General features: G+C 38.1%; 1 protein-coding gene across 6 annotated transcripts in view; it reads left to right on the forward strand.

Annotated features, from left to right (window-relative positions):
• The first annotated feature begins 1,400 nt into the window (after positions 1-1,400).
• The window catches only part of b3gat1a (beta-1,3-glucuronyltransferase 1 (glucuronosyltransferase P) a), a 69,540-nt gene continuing 49,876 nt past the window's right edge, over positions 1,401-21,064 (forward strand). For all 6 annotated transcript variants that reach the window (XM_056766616.1, XM_056766614.1, XM_056766618.1 and 3 more), the window contains exon 1: positions 1,401-1,880. The gene's annotated coding sequence lies outside the window, so the exon portion shown is untranslated. The remainder of the gene's footprint in view (positions 1,881-21,064) is intronic.

Genomic DNA, 21,064 nt, shown 5'->3' on the forward strand with positions numbered 1-21,064 from the left:
TTAATATTTTCATTTTATAGCTGATAATAAGAGGGGTAGCTCGATTATGACAAAAATTATAATCACGATTATTTTGGCCGATATTAAGATCCCTATTATTTAACAGAAACGGAACCGCTGAACCACTTTAAAGGAAAGTGGTGTACTGTGGATTTATATATATATAGGACAAGAAAAGAGAGGATCCTCGCCAAATGAAATGCAGCACAATAATCGTTTTAGCTTGTTAAATATCGCTTCTTTCTATTAGCATTTATTTGCAGAAAATGAAAACTGGAGAAACAGGTCAAAATGACAGAAAGGATACTCTGTATTTCAGACCTCTCCATAGACAACAAAGACCACAAGTTCATGTTCACTTCAATTAATACAACAGTGATATTAGTATTTAGGGGGGGGGGTATTGTGATAACCTCAATTTCTTATCACAGTTTGCATGTGTCTGGTCATGCTGTCAGTCTTTCACATTGCTGTTGACTTTATGTCATGGATCAATTTTGTTGAAATTCAACAGACAAAGGACTGGAATGGCCACAATACATTTAGAATTACAGATTTAATGACGTATTGTATGTGTCTGTATACATCTATGAATCTTTATTTTTCATATCATTTTTAGGGCTGTATATTGATTCCATATTTGTTTAAAATTTCCCCTGCACAATTGCTTTGAACAATGCAAATTGTACAGAGCGCTATAAAAATAAACTCGCCGTTTGTCAAAAAAAGGAACTGAATAAGGCATTTTGAGTTTACAATAAGAAATAGGGACTAAAATACATTATGAAAATACTTGCATTGAAAATAACCATGATATAACAATATTTCATGTTAACCACAACACATGATTATATTGTAAATAATTCAGAACCTGTTTTACATTTTGCCTATAAAGCTTAAGAAATTGTTACTAACTTTCTCTCTCCACCTTTCTAAACTCTTATTTTGAGTATGATTAATTGGCCGGTAAAGAAAAAATAAATAAATAAAACTAAATATTAAAACACATTTTGTGAATTCGTTTGGTCACGATAGTCATGTTTTGAAAGTATAAAATGGTGACAGGCCTAGTAAAACACTAAAGACTTGTCATTATCCGATCAGCTAAAGTCAGCTGCATCAATACTGCACTAATGAGGACATAAATGATGCTGATACTGCTGGTCCACTTTCTCTATTTTATCTATATTGACAAAACAAATGTGAAGAAATAAGCATGACAATATTTACATACAAACACAACTGCAATAATACCCACTCAATCCCTCCCCAGCAAACCTCGCTTCCCCTGTCCTCCCCCCTCTCTCTCCCCCTGCTTCTCTCACAGCCCACCCTGCTCTGAACCATAATGGTATATGCCATTAGTGAGCACATCTTAAGCGAGGAGGGGGTCTCTGCGAAGAGGCTACGCTGGAGCCACATAAACACATTCACAGATGTATTTCCATGCGCTCTGACAGCCGGACTCAGCCACAGCTGTGACACTGAACGTAGAGGAAGAAATCAAGGGTCGGACGGAGAGCGACCACCAAGCAAATAACCACACCATTACTGCGGGGTCTTGCCAACATCCCTCTCCCTCGGATCGTGGGCTTGAGTGAGAGCGTGTCTGACAGGAGAGAGAAGAAAGGGGGGTAAATCTACCGGCACGATCGTCCTCCAGGCTTTTAATTACGGTCCATGTTTCCACTCTGATCCTAAAGCTCATTCCAGAAGCTGCAGCAAAAACAGGGAACGAAACACGCGACTTGACCGAAAACAAAGAGCAGCAGAGGAGATAAAGAAATAAAGAGAGACAAAGAGTAAAAGAAGGAACGGGGATTTTTTTGATGAATGAAGCATCAGTCAGCATGTGGTGGAAATAGCTGCAGCTACATAAGGTAAGACAAACATTCTTTGTCTGATTTAGACAGAACAACGCAAAAAGGGACACAAATTTGGGTCGACAAGCATTTAGTCATTGCAGGCTGAGAATGCTGTGTTCTCTCTCGCGTGGAAGATTAAGACTCTCGGCTGAGCCCAAAAAGCTCCACGATGTCGGCTAGGGAGATTCAGTCACCAGCTGGGAACCTGGGCAACAGTAGTGTTTGTGTATAATACATCCCTTAGTCAATGCACAGTATGCATCCGTTCTGGCTCTGTTGGATCTCCTGGCAGTATGTAGCAAAACTTAAAGGAAATTGTTTAAAATAAAATACAATTTTATGAAACTCACTTGTTTTGGCACCTGTTAGGGTGAGACATTTAGTCTGGTTTAGTTTTCCCTGTAATTGAGATAACAAATGATTGTATTCGATATGGCTGTTACTATACAAAATAAATGTCATTTGCGAGCTATCATAACAAAAGAACTTACGGAAGCTAACACCGCAACGCTTCACTACTTAGGTTATGTATCGCTTGTCCTAATCTCCACATCTGTATTAGCGGTGAGTCATTAAAGGCTTAAAACCACCTGACCCAGTGACACCACACAAAGTAAACAAGCAGTGTTCAAACAAGTGCGAGTTAGACGCGATGCTAATTAGAGGAGGAAAGTGTCAGTTCCATCAACACTCCATCCACTCTCATGTATTGTGTGAAACACAACTCAGCCAGCTGCTAAAGCAATAACAACCATATCCAAATAAATCATTACATTAGAGCAATAACGGCGCTGCTCCAGGGCAAGACTATAAAACCATTAGTATAGAGGTGTTGTGATGTCATAAAAAAATGCTTCCCTATGGGACTTCAATTCCTCTGGGAAAATGTCCCACATCAATGAATCGGTGATCAAACAGATTGGGCAAAACTATAACTGGGAGGTTTTGGGTTTTGAATGACGTCAATATGATTTCAGAGGTTGTGAGGAACGTTTTAATAGAAAAGAAGTAAACAGATAAGACGAGTCAAGGGGAACCATTGAAGGGAGGTGAAAAACAAGCAAATTCACCCAAAAATTAAAATTTGTTTATTGTCGTCCCTCATGTCATGCAGAAAACAAAAGAAGATATTTAGAAGAATGTTGATAATTCAATAACACTAGCCCACTTCCAATGCATGAAAAAAACTTTAAATATCTTTTGTGTTCCACAGAAGCAGAAGTCATTTAGGTTTTAAATGGCAAATAAATGCTGACATTTTTTAGGTGAACTATCCCTTTAACAATAAAAAATTCCTTTAATAACAATTTCGACCAAATAACAACCCTTTAAAATATTGTGTATATCCAAAAAAACTACGAATGTGCAGTAAGAAACAACATAGGGTCAATGTGAAGTTCATGTTTAAACTAATTTCCAAAAACTTTGCAATGTGCCTAAAATATGACCTTTACAGTAAACTGGATATTACGTTACATATTCATTAAAAGCAGGGGAAGGTGCCTCTCACAAACATTTTTAGCCTCTTCTTTGCTTTGAGTGGTCAGCACATAGCACTGATGGCTTGTATTTCACCTTCAACAATATCAAAGACTCACCACAGTACTCATTCTGTATATGCAGTTCAGTAAGCTATGAAATCCCTGAATGACTTGCCATAACGTACTGTAGGATAACTTATGTGATCACATCGTGATCGTAGTCGAGAGGACTAAAGTTACAAAAGAGAAGAATACAAGCCAACAATATCAGTCAGTCCCTCAGATAAATCAGTGAAGATGCAGGGATTTTGGGTTCAGCAGATTTCTGAGATGTTTTGAAGTCCTGTGGGTAAAATCCACAGTGCTTTTGCTCAAAACAGTTCTGATGTTGGCATTTGAAAGCATTTTAAGAAAGGGCTGCTTGCTGCAGGGCTCTCTTGCCCTCCCTCGCTTATACACACACACACACACACACACACACTCTCTCTCACTCATATGCAAAAAATTTGTGAAGTTGACAAACTCTGATTCAAACTGCAGTGTCCCATTTCGCTCTTTTTTTTCACACAGAAAAAACCCTGTTTTCATATGTGTCACAAAGGCTATTCGTTTGCTGGTGGCGTTTCGGCTCTCTAAAGACTGTAAAGCGATTCACAACGCCATCTGAATCTCCATGCCATGAATATTAACCAGCACAATTGTTCCCTGAGTGACGCTACCACGGATGCATTATTCATTCATCCCCATGCTGTCACACCGCTATGGCAAGATCAACTCTCTGCACCAGCTCGCGCTGGCCAGAGCGGAGCACCAACACCCATCGCTCCTTCTCAATGGCCGGCTAATGAACAGCTGAGAAACAGAATAAGAGAGAAGGAAGAAGGGAAAAGCAGGAGGACAGATTGCCAGGCCTCAGGCTGGGCTGTTATTCTGCCTTCTTGAATTCAGCACCGCGGGGCTTTGAGCTTGTGTTTGGCTGCCATCTCTGGCCCACTTTAGTTGTGCAGTCATAGACACACACACACAAACACACTCTCATTACAGAACCATATCACCCCCAGGGACAGCAGCTGTTACCCCCGGAAGAGCTCGACTTATAGCAGCAGAAGGGCTGAGAAGCTAAAGCGAGGGTGCCAGGCCATATTTCCCATCATTCGTGTGCCAAACGACTCTCTCCATTCATATATGCCTTACGTTTTTCTTAATGATGTCTGGCAGCTGTGCAATTCCTGTATAATCCCATTACACCAATTTCTGATTTGTGCGCTTTTGACGTGCGTGTATTTGTTGTGGACAGTTTCGCACCATGAAAATGAGTTGAATATGCAACTGCTAAGTGTCCTGTAAACCCGTTTCAAACACCTTGAGACAAATTCATTAAACAGTTCAGCAAAACATCAGCACATGATGTTTTAGTGTATAAACTGGCGTTTTATTCTCTAACCACAAAACGGCTTAACCGGGTGCAAAATGTGCGGAAATGTGCCAAGTGAGTATCTAAATTAAGTCATTATCAACCTATTAAACACAACCAGGCTCTGTTATGTGTAAAAAAAGGTTAATCATTTTGTATCATTTGCCCTGCCTCCACCTTTAATGCTGCCCTGTGGAAAACGGTCCAAAATTAATTTAGTGAATTGGGCCTTGAAACAACACAGAGTTGCAAAAAAGTTGGCCCAAACTTAATTTAAACTAGTGGTGGGCATAGATTATTTTTTTTAATCTAGATTAATCTTGGAATTAATCTAGATTAAAATGGCTCATTTGAATTCTGCCGAAGGCATTCAGAATATGTGTGCAACCCAAATAATGACTAAAAGTAAGTCTTTGAGAACGGGTGTCTCAAGCCAGGTGGCGCATTAGACCAGGGGCTCATTTCCTGTTTCCAAAATGCATCACAAACTGCTTGAGAAAGCTGTTCTACTATGATAATTGGTGATGAAAATAAATTATGTTCAATAAGATGTACTTGTGTTTACTTCCGCATTAGCTAAGAGATGATTTGCGTTTAGGTGGTACTTGAGACTGGAAGAGCTCCTACAGTACATTTACATTTAGTCATTTAGCAGACACTTTTATCCAAAGCGACTTACAAAGAGTGAGGGAGCAACAAGCAATATGTCATACAGGAGCCATAATGCATTAGGTGCCAATACAAATTTACTGGTTTCAACTAAAGCTAGACCAGTACCTGATGAGAGAAAGTTTTTTTTTAAACCAATTCCGCATTGCACAAGGTGCAAACAACCTTAGTCTTGGCGATGTTTCTATTGGGAAGCTTCTTAAAAATAAAATTTCCCTGAAGCAACCCGGCGGCTTCAAAGCTGCATCCATGTTAGCACGTCACGTTTGATGTGGTAATTTCACAGTAACGTTATGTTGTGTTCAGACCAAACGCGAATGGCGCGTCAAGCGCGAGTGATTTACATGTTAAGTCAATGCAAAGACGCGATAGACCTACTTGCGGCGTGAATGACGCGAATTGCGCGAATCACGCGAGTTGAAAAATCTCGTTCTCGCCCGGTACAGTGCAATTCAGCTAGTTATACATCCGCGCTAAAATATCAAGGTGAAAGTCATCATAGCTTGCGTAGTATAGACCCAGCTCCCAACTCAACTTTGAGAATAGATTAACCGCAACATTTTTTTATCGCGCGATAAGTCTCAACTCTACTAACGAATTTGAACAGTCAAAATGAAGCGCGTCCCAATCAGGTGCATCAGTTTTTGGGGTCCCCCGGAAAGATTACCGTTGTCGTCCGTGCAGTTTGCAGCGCGTTTCTGTGTTTGTTTGTGTTTCGAGTAATTGCAGGGCATGTGTCGCCAAACTAATGAAGTTGCTTTCTGAATTTGCTTGTGTTTGCATGTGTTTTCTTCTGTCGCAGCGCAGTGACACCTAGCGGTCACCGTACAAAGCAATACACACACACACACACAACATTTTTCGCGTAGGAGGCTTGTTTCAAACTTCCAACACTAAAAACATTTTTCGAAAAACACATTTAACCTAATTTCAACAATTAGGCCTACTCTTCACATCCAGGCCCATGCAAAGCAGAAGCATCATTTACTCACCTTCTTGTCTTTTGGAACCATTTTTATAAAACAGCACCGATGACAGCAAGACAAGATCAAGCGGATTTAGGTGTTGATTTTAAACTAGAGATTCACTAAACGGAACCGGTTCATACGAGTCAATTGTTCGTTTCGAAAGAGACGTTCTGAAGCATCAGATTACGCACTCACGCTGCGTGTTACGTGTTTTGATTTCTAACAAAAATGCAGGTAATGTTAACTCTGTCGAAATATTTTATTACGGTGTTAGCCGTAAAAATACACCGTCAGTTTTACTTCATTTTACCCCACGAGTCGCCCTACAAAGTGAGTTGCTTTCTCACTGCTGGAGCATAAAATGCGATGGACTACAACGCTGAAACGCTTTAACATTGGGGGGAATGAGATTAAATACGCGTCCCTACAATCCACCTCGACAGCATTGCGTTTGTACAGTACATGCAAGTGAGACGTTTTCTCATTTTAGCTTGAATTCTGTTCAAACAATGAATTCTGTAACCTGTTTAACTGCCATAAAAATTATGGTGCCACAAATTATCCATCGTTTTGCCACAGTAACCATAGTTTAACCATGCTATTTGAAGTAAATCTTTCATAGAACGTTAAAAAAACATGGCTAGGCCTACTACATTTTACTATAATCAAAACCATGGTTAATTTGTGTTTAACGTTACCTTTAAAGTGCACAGGTACATGATGTTAAAAGACAGGGCTATGTTATTGCATTCTTCACACTGTTGAACGTGCTGGCTTCTCATGCGTTGGACGTATGACTTAGTATTTCTGTGCTTGATACAGCACTTCAATTTATTTCGAAAATAATTTCTATGTCTGGATCCTTGTTTCGTGTTTGTTTGTTCACGGCATTTCAGTGATGGATGTTATATAAACGGTGGACATAACGCTGGTTTTGGAGATCGTTTGAGACTGATAGTGGGCTCCCTTTAACCGGGTTCCCAGTGCTGAAAGATGCAAGAACTGCACGCGCTCAGTCAAACTAAAGCCCGATTTTTAGTTCTGGGTGGGACCTATACGCGGTAGCCTCTACGCCATAGGTTACGTGTCGGTTTAATTTTCGATACACTTCTTCGCGCGTGTTACTTTTACCTGAGCGAGGGGTTCAAACAGACCATTCTATGGAACGCCAGGAGGGCCAAAAACGTGCGTATTTTAACGCGTTGTTTGCGCGTAGAGTACGCGTCGATTTTTCACGCGTAGACTACGCGTACTCTACGCGCAAACAACGCGTTAAAATACGCACGTTTTTGGCCCTCCTGGCGTTCCATACCATTCACAGCGCTTGCGGTCCGCGTAGAGTTCCCGTTGATGTTGACGCGTTTTTACATTTTTGGAGAGGTTCGCGTCAGGCTACGACAAAGGGTATGCGGCTCTACATAGGTCCAAATGTCTACGGTATGTGTAGTTGGCAATCGGTATGTACATGCATAATGTAAAAAATATGGGTGGGATTAATGCAATGATGTGTGTTGTGTGCTCATGCTGTAGTCTCACTGTGTTTTTCTGGAAATAATCGTAGAGCTGTATCTCTCTTTTATAAATTTGATCAAACTAAATACTCTTTGAAGATACGGCGTATGCAATACTACTGCGTGTGTTAACCGATCTTTAATTGTGTTAAGATGAATGACTATTCGCTTCTAAACATTCAAGGTTTAAAGTGCTAGCTTACCCAAAAATGTTGTCATGAATTACTCGACCTCAAGACGAGCCATATCTGTATACATTTCTTTGTTTGTTTGAAAACAGAGAAAGACATTTGGAAGAAAATGTTAGATTTTGGAGCATCACTGACTACCATAGTATGAAAGATATTGAATAATATTTTTCTTGTGTTGAACACAAAGTAAATGTCTTGAAGAATTTAGGAAAACAAACAGTCCCGGGACACCTGGTCAATGGTGCCCCAAAAATCTCCGTTGCTAACACATTATTTCAAATATCTTTCTTTGAAATGAAATTTCAAAATTTTCAAAATATCTTTCAAAGAAATGGTTTGAAAGAACTTGAGGATGGGTAATTCTTGACAGAATTTCATTTTTAGCTGAACTATCCCTATAAGGTTTCTTTATTGTCATGTTGTTACAGTGGTGCAGTATACAGCAAACTAAACCAATATTTACCCAGGACATTGATACTACATCACTATGATCTATTTTTACTCTTTAAAGTGGAACAAGTACTGTAAATTTAAGGTTAATTTATAAAACTGTCTTCACAGTTTTAAGACAATTTGTCAAGATACGACAGTGTGTCAGAACACAGTACCTAAGCCTAGTTATTTATTGCCGAATCTCCATACTGCTCGTTTGCCTACACTAGACATCATCTACAAAACAACTCTTTCAAAGCACAGCCTGATAATATGGAAAATGGAACATTCTTCTAAACTTTTTCAGTGGACTTTTAAGTCTTTCCTAGAGCTCGAGAATCCACTGAAGGAGGACAACATTCAGTATACAGCCCCTGCCTTCTTTAACGGCTGAAAAGTCTGAACCCTCCAAATGTCTGTGCAGACATGCTGTATTTTACAGCAGGCAAATGCCTTTTTTATGAGAATGCAGAAAAGATCACCAAGAGCCATGAGGGATAACAAGCAAATGACCTTTAAAAACAATAAAGGCTCCCGTTAGTAAATCTAATTCTCCTAAGTAGCTGTCTTTCGTGACTGCTCCCTGAAACCGCAGTGGTAATACATAGCCCCCCCCCCCAGATATTCCATCTGGCAACGGCCCCCGATTCCTGCACAGCAGCTGCTTCTGCTGTGATAGGAGCGCTGTGAAATATCTGAGACCAATCACATTTTCTAATTCTGTAGAATCACTATATAGTGACCATGACTGTTTCATCTAGGGACACTACATGCATTCATATTTAATTTGAGTTTTCAATTGTGTCCCTTTTACAGTACGAAACAGGATTGATATGGCACAGTGTGTGGCCATAATGATCTACGTTGCTGTTTTGCTTAGAAATGGGGGTGTGGGGAACATTTGGTGAACCGCATGTAGTTATGCACTGTTTTGTATACAGCTTGCAAATATATTACACGTCGATTGTTAGATTCACGTTGGCTTCACACATATAGTATCACAGTATGAGTATTTTTTTTTAATTCTGTCTGTCAAGTATTTGTAAATGTATAATGTAGTGTATGTAAATGTCCTTTTATTCAATTAATTATTCTTCTAGTCATCACTACAGATCTCAACCGATTAAATAGAATTAGGGATGGAAACAGTCTGTTATTATTCAGAGAGGTATTTAACAAATTGAATTGTTGCTTAAATAATGGTATTCAAAAAATTTGCATTGATTTGATTAATCATGTTGGGTCTTTGTGATTGCAGTGCCATCGGCAATGCTAGCGAATCAACATTTTTCTATTATCGAATCTCTGTGATATTAAATAATATAAAAATGTGAAAAGTCAGCCTTTTAAAACAGTATTCTTAACTTCAGCAACATCCCTTGAACTCCAGAAAGAAGTTTTGATTGTCATCGGGTTGCTTTTCTTCGGTGATGAGGTGCAGATGTTGTAGTAACGGATTGCCTCTTTAAAGCTATTGTCCGCTGTTGACTGTTTTCTGACATGCTGCTAGACACTATTGCTCACCTTTTGTGTAATAAACTGAAAAATTTCAAAAGATCAAATCAGTGTCAACAGGCATGCTGGGTAGTGTCTGGTGCGGCAGTGGGAGGCTCCGAATTAAGTTTTTTGATCAGCGGAATTTAGTGTCCTGTGATGTGCTTGCTTTGCTTTTGGATGTTTATGACAAGTAAAAGGATTGGACATATATGGTTTAACAAAACAAGGCATCAATGAGACTGCTTCACTTTTGGCTTTGGCTTTAATTATTCGGTTTCGAAAAATTTGTCATCCGCGGTCTGCTTGGCCTTGAATTAAATCATTATGATATAGTCTTTGGCTTTGAAGAAGGAGTCAATTACCATTTGATCTCCTTAAATGTAAATATGTAAAGATCATGATCCTTTATGCATTTGGTTGCAAATTTCTCTTTAATGCAGGTCAATTCTAACTAAAAAGCAGCTTGCCTGAATGTTTTCCTTTTTGTTATTGCACACTAAAAGTCCTGTGATTTAATACAGAGCCTCTTTCTATTAATATCTATGGCAATTTTAATTAAATGATTAAAGGCAATTTGAGAGTCAACTTAAAACAGAATTAACTTCAGAAGGAACAGCAGTACAAATTGAGTAAATCAGTTCTACTCAAATGTTCTTCTTTTCTGTTTAGCAACCAAACCTTCATTCATTCAAGGTGAAATATACAACATTAGCAACATGTACAGACAGCCTGAAATGATGTGTTGTGAGCTGGGGGGCTGGCAGTAGCACACGCATTGATTTTCTGCACATCTAAGCCAGACTCGCTGCCATTCTCGCTCTGAAAACAGTCCATCTCTCAACGTGGGAGACGTGCCACGGGCCGCTCTCATTTTCCTTTCAAGCAGAAATTTAACATGCTCGCTATTTATTCACAGAAGAGTTTTTTTCTGCTTTGGTTTGATATTTAACACACTGATCTCTCTGATCTGTCAGTTAGAATATACTGTATAAAACAGAAGAGATGTTCAGACGTCTCTACTTATCACCACAGCTGGAAGAAGAATCATCATCATGTATCATTAACACAGATGAACTGTCATAATCTGTGATGGTCTCATACTGTGCCAGTATTGCATAGTGAAACCTTGTGGGTTTAGGACGCACCAAGCCTTTTAATAGGTGGCACAGCCAAAAGTTGCACTGACCTGGAAAGCATGGCAACAGTTACTATGCGCCTCCGTTTCTTTACGTCAGCAATGATGAAAACACTAAGGAGATTCATAAAAATGTTGCAATATGCAACCACATGAATGTCTAAATATTTAAGTGGATTTGCACTCTTCAGACCACGCTGAAAGCATCTGTACGTTGCATTTAATCTGACAGCTGGATATTGATTTTACATCCAGAGTAAGATGTCATTTCAGCACTCCCTAATGCTGCTTTTCATTTTTGATTTGTCCTACTTGATTTGTCCTCCTATCCCTGACTTTTCCTGGTGTTGTGTTCCAAGGTGCTGAGATGCAGGGTGAAGGCGCAATTTCAGTTTAATGAAAGTCGGAGAAATCCCATTAAGGTCCATCAATTGCACAAATTATGTCTACAAAGGGGCATTGAGCAGCTGGTGGCTATTTCTCTCCAGAGAAGTGAAGCCCAAATGTGGGGAGAATGACAGCATTTGGAAACCATGACGATGCACTTCGTTTTATCACGTCAGATGACAAAATGATCGTTTGACCGCATGCCAATATCCATCCCTCTGCGGGACGCGTAGTTTAAAAGCGCCAGTCATGGTCTTACAAAAATATTGTAGAGGATTTCTTGCTGAAAGAATCCATGCGGTTTAATGACCAGAGGGGTGCAGAGGGTTTGACGCTGTTCAGTTGTTACATAAATGCTAAATGAGATAAACAGAAAACTAATCGATTTGTCCGCAGTGAAACATGTCAGTGGGAATTCTGGAGTAAAAGCGTCTGGTTTATCGACAACCCCATGCTGTACCAAACGTATCCGCCTGGGTCTTTGGTAGCAAACTGAGCTCACATTGACATGCTAATATTATGTTTTAAAGACAGTGTGAAAGAGAGAAGCGTGGGGATTGTCTCTTGGACCCGTGCTGGTCCAATGCTTTTTACAACTCTGCGGTCAATTCGAAATAAATGACAAAACCAACTCTGACTAGAGGGAATTAAAAAAACAGGGATACAACATCCAGTAGGTAACAAAGAGAATAGGTGATTTTATTTTTTACACTCCACATTCAAGTTATTTAGGGAGAACGAACTAGAACAATTTGAATACGCCAATTTGTTTCACACCCGTCCCGAACGTACTGTGGTTTGAATTTGAGTTTGGTGTGGAAACTATTTGTATTGCCACTTAAACCTCTCTGCATTTAATGGCGACGGTTTAGGAAGATAATCAGAGGTGGATGGAGGGATGATGGGAAGTCTGAATCAAGACTTTTGGTTAAATAAGACTTGGGTAAATAAAGCAACTCAGAAGCTTGGATTTTGGAGAAAGACATACGTTTCCTCCCTCTACTGTCAGAGGGGGTGAGCTATAAAACGTTTTTTTAAGAATGCAGACTGAGGACACTAGGCTGTTTGAGCAATCAAATCAGTCAGTGTCAGCCATCCCAAACTGTATGAGTAATCACAAGAGAGGCCTGAAGGCTCCAAATAATAGACAGACAAAAATTTGTTTTCATTTACCAAGCAACAGTTTCAATTGGGCAGGATGTAGGAAGGAAATTAAGATGGGTGTTTGTTCCATGTTTAGAAAAAGAAGTGTTTCATAAGAATTTTCCCTTAATTGGCTTTCTAGAAGAATAAAGTTAATAATAAAAGTGATAATAATATGTTTAATTTAAAAAGCGCCTTTCCCAGGCTCAAGGACACTCTACATAGACAATCCATTCACAATATCTAAATATATAATTTCACAATCAGTTAAACTGTTAAGTGTACACTTAACAATCGATTAACAAACCATAAACAGAAATTTCGCTATAAATTTGGCAGTAAAATGGACTGTAGGCTTGCATATTCACGGTGCAATAATGTATAGTAAACAGAGATACATGACAGAGTATAAGTAACCATAGGAAAATTATATTGTCAATAAGTAACAAACAAAGAATAAAACACCGAAAAAATCTTTTTGAAAAAAGATTCCCAGAGATGATTACAGTTGGTAGTAAAGCATGAGGAGAGTCTCAAAAAACATGATGTGCATTATTAACATTATTGTAAAAAAGTAAGTAGTATTATGCATCATATGAGTTGAAGTTTTTGGGGAATAAAATTGCAATATTACAAGGAGCGTGATTATTTTAATTCTGTAGTTATTTGACAATTCCTCCAACATGATAATTTTTTAACTTAATTCTTAAAATGTCACTACTTTAATCTTGTAATGTTATGATTTGAACATTCTTAAAGCTTTATGACTTTATTCTCATTAAAGTCTTATTATGAGCAGATTATTCTTTTAAAGCTAGATCTTTATCCTCGAACTCTAATGATTTTGGTTTGTTATTTGCCACTAAAATGTCATCCTAAGCAAAAGCAGATCCTAGAATACAAATCCGACGAAGGATTTAATATCCGGTCAGTGTCTGTGGGTTATTACAGTCATTGGCAGTGATATCGGTCATTTGATCCATAGCAGCGTCAGCACATTCAGAAGTGTAATTAGATTCTGAGAGCGATGTGCTATATATGTTCAATGTATTGACCTGTTAACTCTATTAATTTCCCATATCTCTGGCTCTCCTCAACTTCATCTACCATAAATCAATGTTCATGCATGAAATATAAAGCGCACTACACTTGTTTGCTCGTATGTCATGATGATATATACATGTACACCTTTATAAATATACAGTATACCCCATTAACAATGAGTTATACCCAGTGGTCCTTAAATACAAAGTCTCTATTCAATCAGACTTGTGTTAAGCCAAAAACAAGTGTTTGCTGTAATGTAAAAGCAGTATTATGTTCCACTACACATGTTTCATGTGATATGCTGGAATTGCATTAAATAAAAAATACATGGCTTCTTTAACTGACCTTCACCTTATTAGACAGGCCAGTTTCTTCTTTAGATAAGCATCATTGGAACCGACACATTAGTCATTGGTCATTGTGCAATTGATCGCCGTTTAGCTGTTTCTCTTGCATTCTCTCTGCATCAAAGAGGTGAATCGTAATAACCTCTTAGATGAATAGTAGACAGAGAAAGAAAATATAGATCATATATAATACTCCATATGATGCTCAATATTATGAGGTACACTCAAGCCATTGATTGCACAAGGTGCAAAAGTTGATATAAGCGTTTCTCGTCCTCACAGCTAATGTGTTTGTTGCAACAGGAAGGGACATTTCTCAGATCGCTCTAATCTGTGACTCTGCTCTATCACTCAGAGGCGGCGTTTACACACACCTCCTCACTCCTCATCAGCCTAACTCACTGAGAGAAGCTGTCAAAACAATGGCCAATTAAAGCTCCCCATCTGCACGCTTCACACTCTACAGGCGACTGGCAATAGGGTTGTTCAGAATGACAACATAACGTGTATTTACGATACTCGGACATATAGCTGATTCATAAAGCCGCGATCAGACTTGATTTTGAGCATGCTAGGATGGTTAAGATGGAGGTACGGAAATGGCCGTGCGCGATTCCACTGTTTTTTACAGCTCTGTACCGAGAGCTCACGCTGTGACGTTTTAATCTTCTATTGATCTCACGCACTCAACGTCACGCAAATTCGCAGGTCGGAGTTCACCAAACTTGAACTTTGCTACACTGCGAAATGCAAAGTTGGACAGGCTTGCGTTTCTGGCATGTCGCTCTAGGATGCGTATGAATGTAAGTCAACGAAGGGAAAAGTCAAGTGTTACCGTGGATCACAAAACCAGTCTTAATTAGACGGGAATATTTTTAGTTAAAGACAAAAAAACATTGTATGGGTCAAAATTAAAGATTTTTTCTTTTATGTCAAAAATCTTTAGGATATTTAGGAAAGATTATGTTCCATGAATATATTTTATAAATATCCTACCTTAAATATATAAAAACTTTATGATTGGATGGCCTGCCTCAGTTCCCCCTGATTAACAACTTTAAAGGCAATTTTCTCAAGATTTTCTCAAGATTTTTTAAAGCGGCCATGCAACGGTATTTCATGCATTCTGACTTCTTTACAATGTTAACCGTGCTCTGTTCTCATGCTTAACATGGTCAACTTGTGAAAAAACGAGTTGGGCGTATTACGTGGTATTTCTGTGCTCGATTCACTCCCCCAGCGATCGTGCACGTTTTGGAAAGTTTTTTTCCGAACAGTGAAACTGTTTTGTAACAACTTTTCTTAGTCCCTTATTGTAAAATTTTACCAGAAAAGCACACGGCACGGCCACACGGCAGTAATGGAGCAGTGGAAGGAGTAAGCACAGACGTCACTTTCACTTGTAAGCAGAAGAGAGAGAGAGCATATGTACTCGAAGTTCAGGTGCTTGTTTGTTATACTTTAGACGATGGTTGGCTGTTTGCCAAAATATGTTGCAAATTAATATTACAAACGCGGATTGTGCATTTCTTTGTGCATGACAGCTTGCAATGCACGAGGGTTATGCTTTTCCTCACGCCAGAGAGAGTTTTTAATAGCTTGTAATGCGCACGGCTCTAGTTGTTTCTGTTCGGTAATAATAGCGCATGTGGGCATCAATGACGCATTTGGATGAATGATATTGACTTACAGCAACAGTTTACTTTCTCTTGTTTAAAAGCTTGCGTTGGGAAGTTAGAACGTTGTCAACTGCACTGAACGTAATGCTAATTGCAGTTACACATGAGCACTTCCTAGACACGTAAGCTTCTGTTTTCGTCCACAAATCCAGCTTGTCATCATACATACATGCGTAAATTGCACCAACCCCTCGATGCTATCGTGAATTGGCGATCCACAGGCTGGCAATAGAACAATCGGACTATAGAGAATATCACCCAACACTAATTAGCAACATGGCTTACAGAAGGCAATAGCTAACACAGAATGCGTGTTAGGTGCACAGAGATTTAATGGAGACAAGCAGATTTGTAATTGAACATTGTGTAATTTGTCACGTACTGCAGCTCAACATTTGTACGCAATGTTTTACAGGTTGTAGGGAATATTTAGTATCATGTGTGTTTTTGTAGTGACGCATGTGTTTCAGACGTTCAGTCTCTTACACTGTTCTACAGTATTTTGTACATTTCTTGATTTTTTTCTTAAATGTTTATTATTTATAAAGGAATAATTTAGAAACATTGTCACTTTTTCTGCTTTGGTATTCAATGGTGCCCTAGATCTGTTTGGTTACAAACATTCTTCCAAATATCTTGCTTTGGTTCGGCAGAACAAAGTAGCTAATTATTTATTGAGCTGAAGACGTAAATAGTTTTTTAGGGATCTTGAGTTCAAACAATACAATGACATCTGAAATCTTTATAGGAAGGTCAGTCAAACCAAAGAGAGCAGTAAGCTACCACAATAAGACAGAAGTACCTCTCTCCAAAAAAACAAACTCAAGCCGATTCACATCGCCCCTTCTGGGGCAAGGGTTCCTATGAGATTTTGATCCGGTTGCCCTCTAGCTGCCAGTGCCGACTCAGAAGGATCCTAGGAAGGGCTAGCAGGACACGCTGAGCCCAGTCGAGACCTTGGCACATCGTTGCTGACTGGCAATACTGATTTGTTCCTTCTGTTTCCATGGCAACGGCCATACGGGGTTTGTCATGCTGAACACATGCAGGATGGAGGAAAATAGACATCACGCTGTATTCGTACCATTTTGTCGTCCGTGTTGAGCAGTTTCACAGCACTGCTCATTGTAGGCAAGTCTGTAAGTGTATGTGTTTTTATCCAATGGAAGCCACAACGTTGTTGAATGTAAGAACCATTCAAAATCTACTGTCTTCTTTTAGATAAACCTCGAAGGGTCTAGGGTCACACATATGCTCATCATGGCTATCTTTGTAACATAATGTGTAGATTTGTTGAGATGTTTGTAACTGTTATTTTAACGTGTCTACCATGGTATTTTACCAAAATTGTGTTTTGTATGTGTATTTGATCACATTGCTAATTTTGAAGGCAGTATTAAACCTGTTTTTCTTCCTTCTCTGTATGTTCCTTAAAAATCTACCTTTTAATTCTAGAAACTACTACATTGGTCCTAATTTTGGAAGAATTTGTGTAATGCTTTTCAGCACACAACACTATGTATGATAATTAGATTGCAGCAGAGGATGAAGGTCTGCTGTGACAGAGGTAGAGGTTTAAAATGTTAGGCCCAGTCACATGTCCAATATGTCATGCTTATATATATCCCTTTCAAATACATACATTTCACATACATTTTGTTTTTTGTTTGATTTTTTTGACTTTGTTTGCTAAAAGGCCATGGCTTTCCAAATGTTAAAAGATAAAATACTTCACTATTAACATCCTTTAACTGTTTGAAATTGTGTGGTATGTATATTTATCCAGTGATATTTGGAGATGTTTTAATAAACCTAATTAAAAATATATACAGTATTTAAAATAAATACATAAAGTTCAACAATAACATCTTATATTCTTTTATTTAAAGATTATTTCATTTTAAAAGGTTAAATTATAAAGTTAATAATAAAATTAGTTGTGAATGCTGAATTGCGATGGTTGAGATTGGGAAGTAATTGTAGTATTATAATATAATTTACGTAATCTCGTGTCGGTTCCATCTAAAGAAGAAAACTGGCCTGTCTAATAAGGTGGAGGTCAGTTAAAGAAGCCATGTTTTTTTATTTAATGCAATTCCACCATATCACATGAAACAACCGAAAGTTGAAGTTATCAGCTAATTTACCCTTAAACTTACCAGGGTATGTCACATAACCAGCTTTCTGGAATACCTCCATGGTGCTAATTGAGCCAACATAGCCAGATGCTTTGTAGAGTATCACTGCCTCTCCAGAGACCGCGAGTCTGTTGTAGTGCTTTTAATCAAAAACCTGCATGTCAGAGAGAGGCGAGGAAATGGATCGTTTCTCTTCATCAGCATGACTTGCAGATTTTCATTAGTCGCTACCTTGATATAAATTCATAGGAGTCTCTAACATGAAGCGTCACGGCTTCACTGCTTGCTATGATGAAAAAACAGAATGAGCCCACAAACTTAAAATATAACGGCTAGAATCAAAGAATAAAAGTACAAAGCAAATAAGCAAACTTACTATTTGAGGATGGAATCAACCAAAACAACAACAAAAAATAGCTCTTATTGCTGCTCCAGTAAATGTCAGTAACGCCCTGTTAATATCACAGAATGTCAGAGGAAAATATACTAGTGTACTGAGAATCAAAGGCTCTAATCAGCCAATGAAAGGCTCTATTGTTCATGTGAACGCATGGCTAATTGTTCTTCCTGCTGTATTATTTTGTTCATTTGGCAATCAATACACATCCTCCCCTCTCTTATTGCAGATTCTCACAGTCACAAAGAAAATATGAATTAAAATCAGATTCCAGATAAATTAGCTGCTGAAACAGTTCAAAAGAAATTAACTTTTCAGAAACTTCAATTTAAGGTTCACTCAAAAATAATGATTCTGTCATCATTTACTAACCCTCGAGTTGTTCCAAATGTGTATACTGTAAAAAAAATGTTGAATCAACTTAAAATAAAAAGGCAACCTATCACAAGCACATTTTTCATTTAACACAACAAACAGAGACTGAACTCCACCCAATTAAAAAAATTATGTTCAAGTCATTAGTTGTCACAACATAGTCAAGTTTACCTAATCAACAACAGAACAACTTTGTATTTTTTAGCCGAACATAAACAGAGAATATAGGTGATTTAAAAATAAATAAAATTATTTGTCTTTTACTACAATTGTACAGACAAAACAATTGATCAATTAACTGTTTAATCAGTTTGTGTTGAGTGCATTTATACTGGTTGTGCCAATGTGTCATGCACTTACACCTTAACTTTGAACACACACATCTCAACATTAAACAAAAATTAATCACAAAACATCGTTCGTTAAAATAACTCAACAGATAACTATCAGTAACAACGGTATTTAAGCATAAATTAAGCCAGCAAGAACTAAGTCACTAATCTTTATAATAAAAACAAATAAGAAACAAAGGATTGAACATGCTGCAATGCATCTTGGGAACATTCAAACTCAATATTGTTTGATTAGAATACACTGTTATGTAAATTGGGCAAACTTTCTGACACATTTTGGACAAAAACTTGAGAATCTAAGTTCACTCTACAAAATAATTTTTGTTAGAAACATGTTTAGGCTAATTTTGTATAGTTTAGGTAAAACAAAATTTTGTGGATTTCTGTCATCCAAACCTATAGCAACCTATTCGAATATTTCTCAACAAGTCCATCATTAATTCTGGCTGCACCGGGCCTCACCATCCTAGCTGCTTTGGCATCTACTTTACCCTCATCTACCATGTAAGCAGATTTAGGCATTACCACAGACAAGCTGTGGATGAACAGTCTGAGACCAGCTAAATATAACAACTTGACAGAGTATTGTAGGGTTTTCCGTCCGTGTTTGTGTGTCCCAGCGCAGACCGAGCTCTAAAGAGGATAGCAGTGTGTTTTATCTAGATAACAGGAGGCTAAGCTGAGAGTTAAAAGGTATAAAGCTGTTGAAATGAATAAGTAGAGATGATCCCAGTGAATGTGAGAGGAAAAAAGACTTCCTGTCTGGGTGTCATTAGGTCAGCTGTAATTCTCAAGTACGAGAATTGTACTTGAGCAAAACATTAAAACAATACTATCATACAGATAGAATTCTGCCTGTGTTGTATTAATTTACACTTACAATATTGTAGCGTAAAAGTGTTCTGTTGTAGTGTTACTCAAATTGTGAAGGTTCACAAACACTCGCACTGCATACTTTATCACTTTCATGAGAAATGTTTCCTCCGATTTCCTTGGTAACTAGATTGAAATGAAATAATTTATCATCCAAGATAAGAAAGTTTTATCACTCGATAAAATATCAGCCTTTAAACCCTGAGCACACAGAGTGTAAGAAAGAGCGTTTGCACAGGAAAATACATCAGCCCATCCATCTGCAGCATTCTGGGTGAACTCAGTTTGGTGACATATAACATTGGATTCCTTTTCGCAGAACAGATTTGACGTCTAGTGTGCGAATGCATAATCTAAGGGCAAATGTAGTTTTGTCACATTGACATCACACATATGTGATAAAAGATCACACGCTAAACCATCCTTGCCCTCACTCTATTTTTACCTCTTAAAAGAATCCACAAATTCCTTTCCAGTAGTGTGCAAAAGAAATTGTGCCGTTTCATGATATTATGGGAATGTTATTTTAGTCCTGCAGAAATAAAGTTGGTCGAGAAACAGATTTGGAAAATGGAAATGACCTCACAAAATGTTTAGGCTATACTAAAGCTGTGGAAAAAATGCAATGGAGGACAAGAAAGAAAGGGACATGTTCAGCTATTGATAGTTGATTTTGGTAATAATGAAAATCTAGAAATATGAAGATATATGGTTTCAGAAGGACAGCAGCTACGGTATATTACATTAGCTGAAAATATGTCTTTGGATTTTAAAATGTGTTTGCTTGACCAATAGCTAGTTGGACGAATTTATGTAAACAAATTTATGATGCTAAAATTACACACTGTACATATTATATAATAGATTATTACAGAAGTTATAGGTTTACTGGTGTAGCTCTACTGTTAAAGGTGTCATGAATTATGAAATCAATTTTACCTTGAGCTTTTTTTTAAATGCAACATATTGTGCAGCGCCTGGCTGTGGAAGAAAACAGTTGCTTCCTTCGGATTCATGACATTAGGAATAATTGGTTGAAGTTAATTTAAAAGACGTTCCAGCTCAGGCTGGTAATACATCGAGTTTTTGTTCGCTTCACCGTGGAATCTTTTGTAAACAAGGGTCATGTCGATGCTGGATTTGCAGAGAGACTGAGATTAAA

This window comes from Triplophysa dalaica, chromosome 14 (genome assembly GCF_015846415.1).
Source record: "Triplophysa dalaica isolate WHDGS20190420 chromosome 14, ASM1584641v1, whole genome shotgun sequence".
Classification (NCBI taxonomy): domain Eukaryota; kingdom Metazoa; phylum Chordata; class Actinopteri; order Cypriniformes; family Nemacheilidae; genus Triplophysa; species Triplophysa dalaica.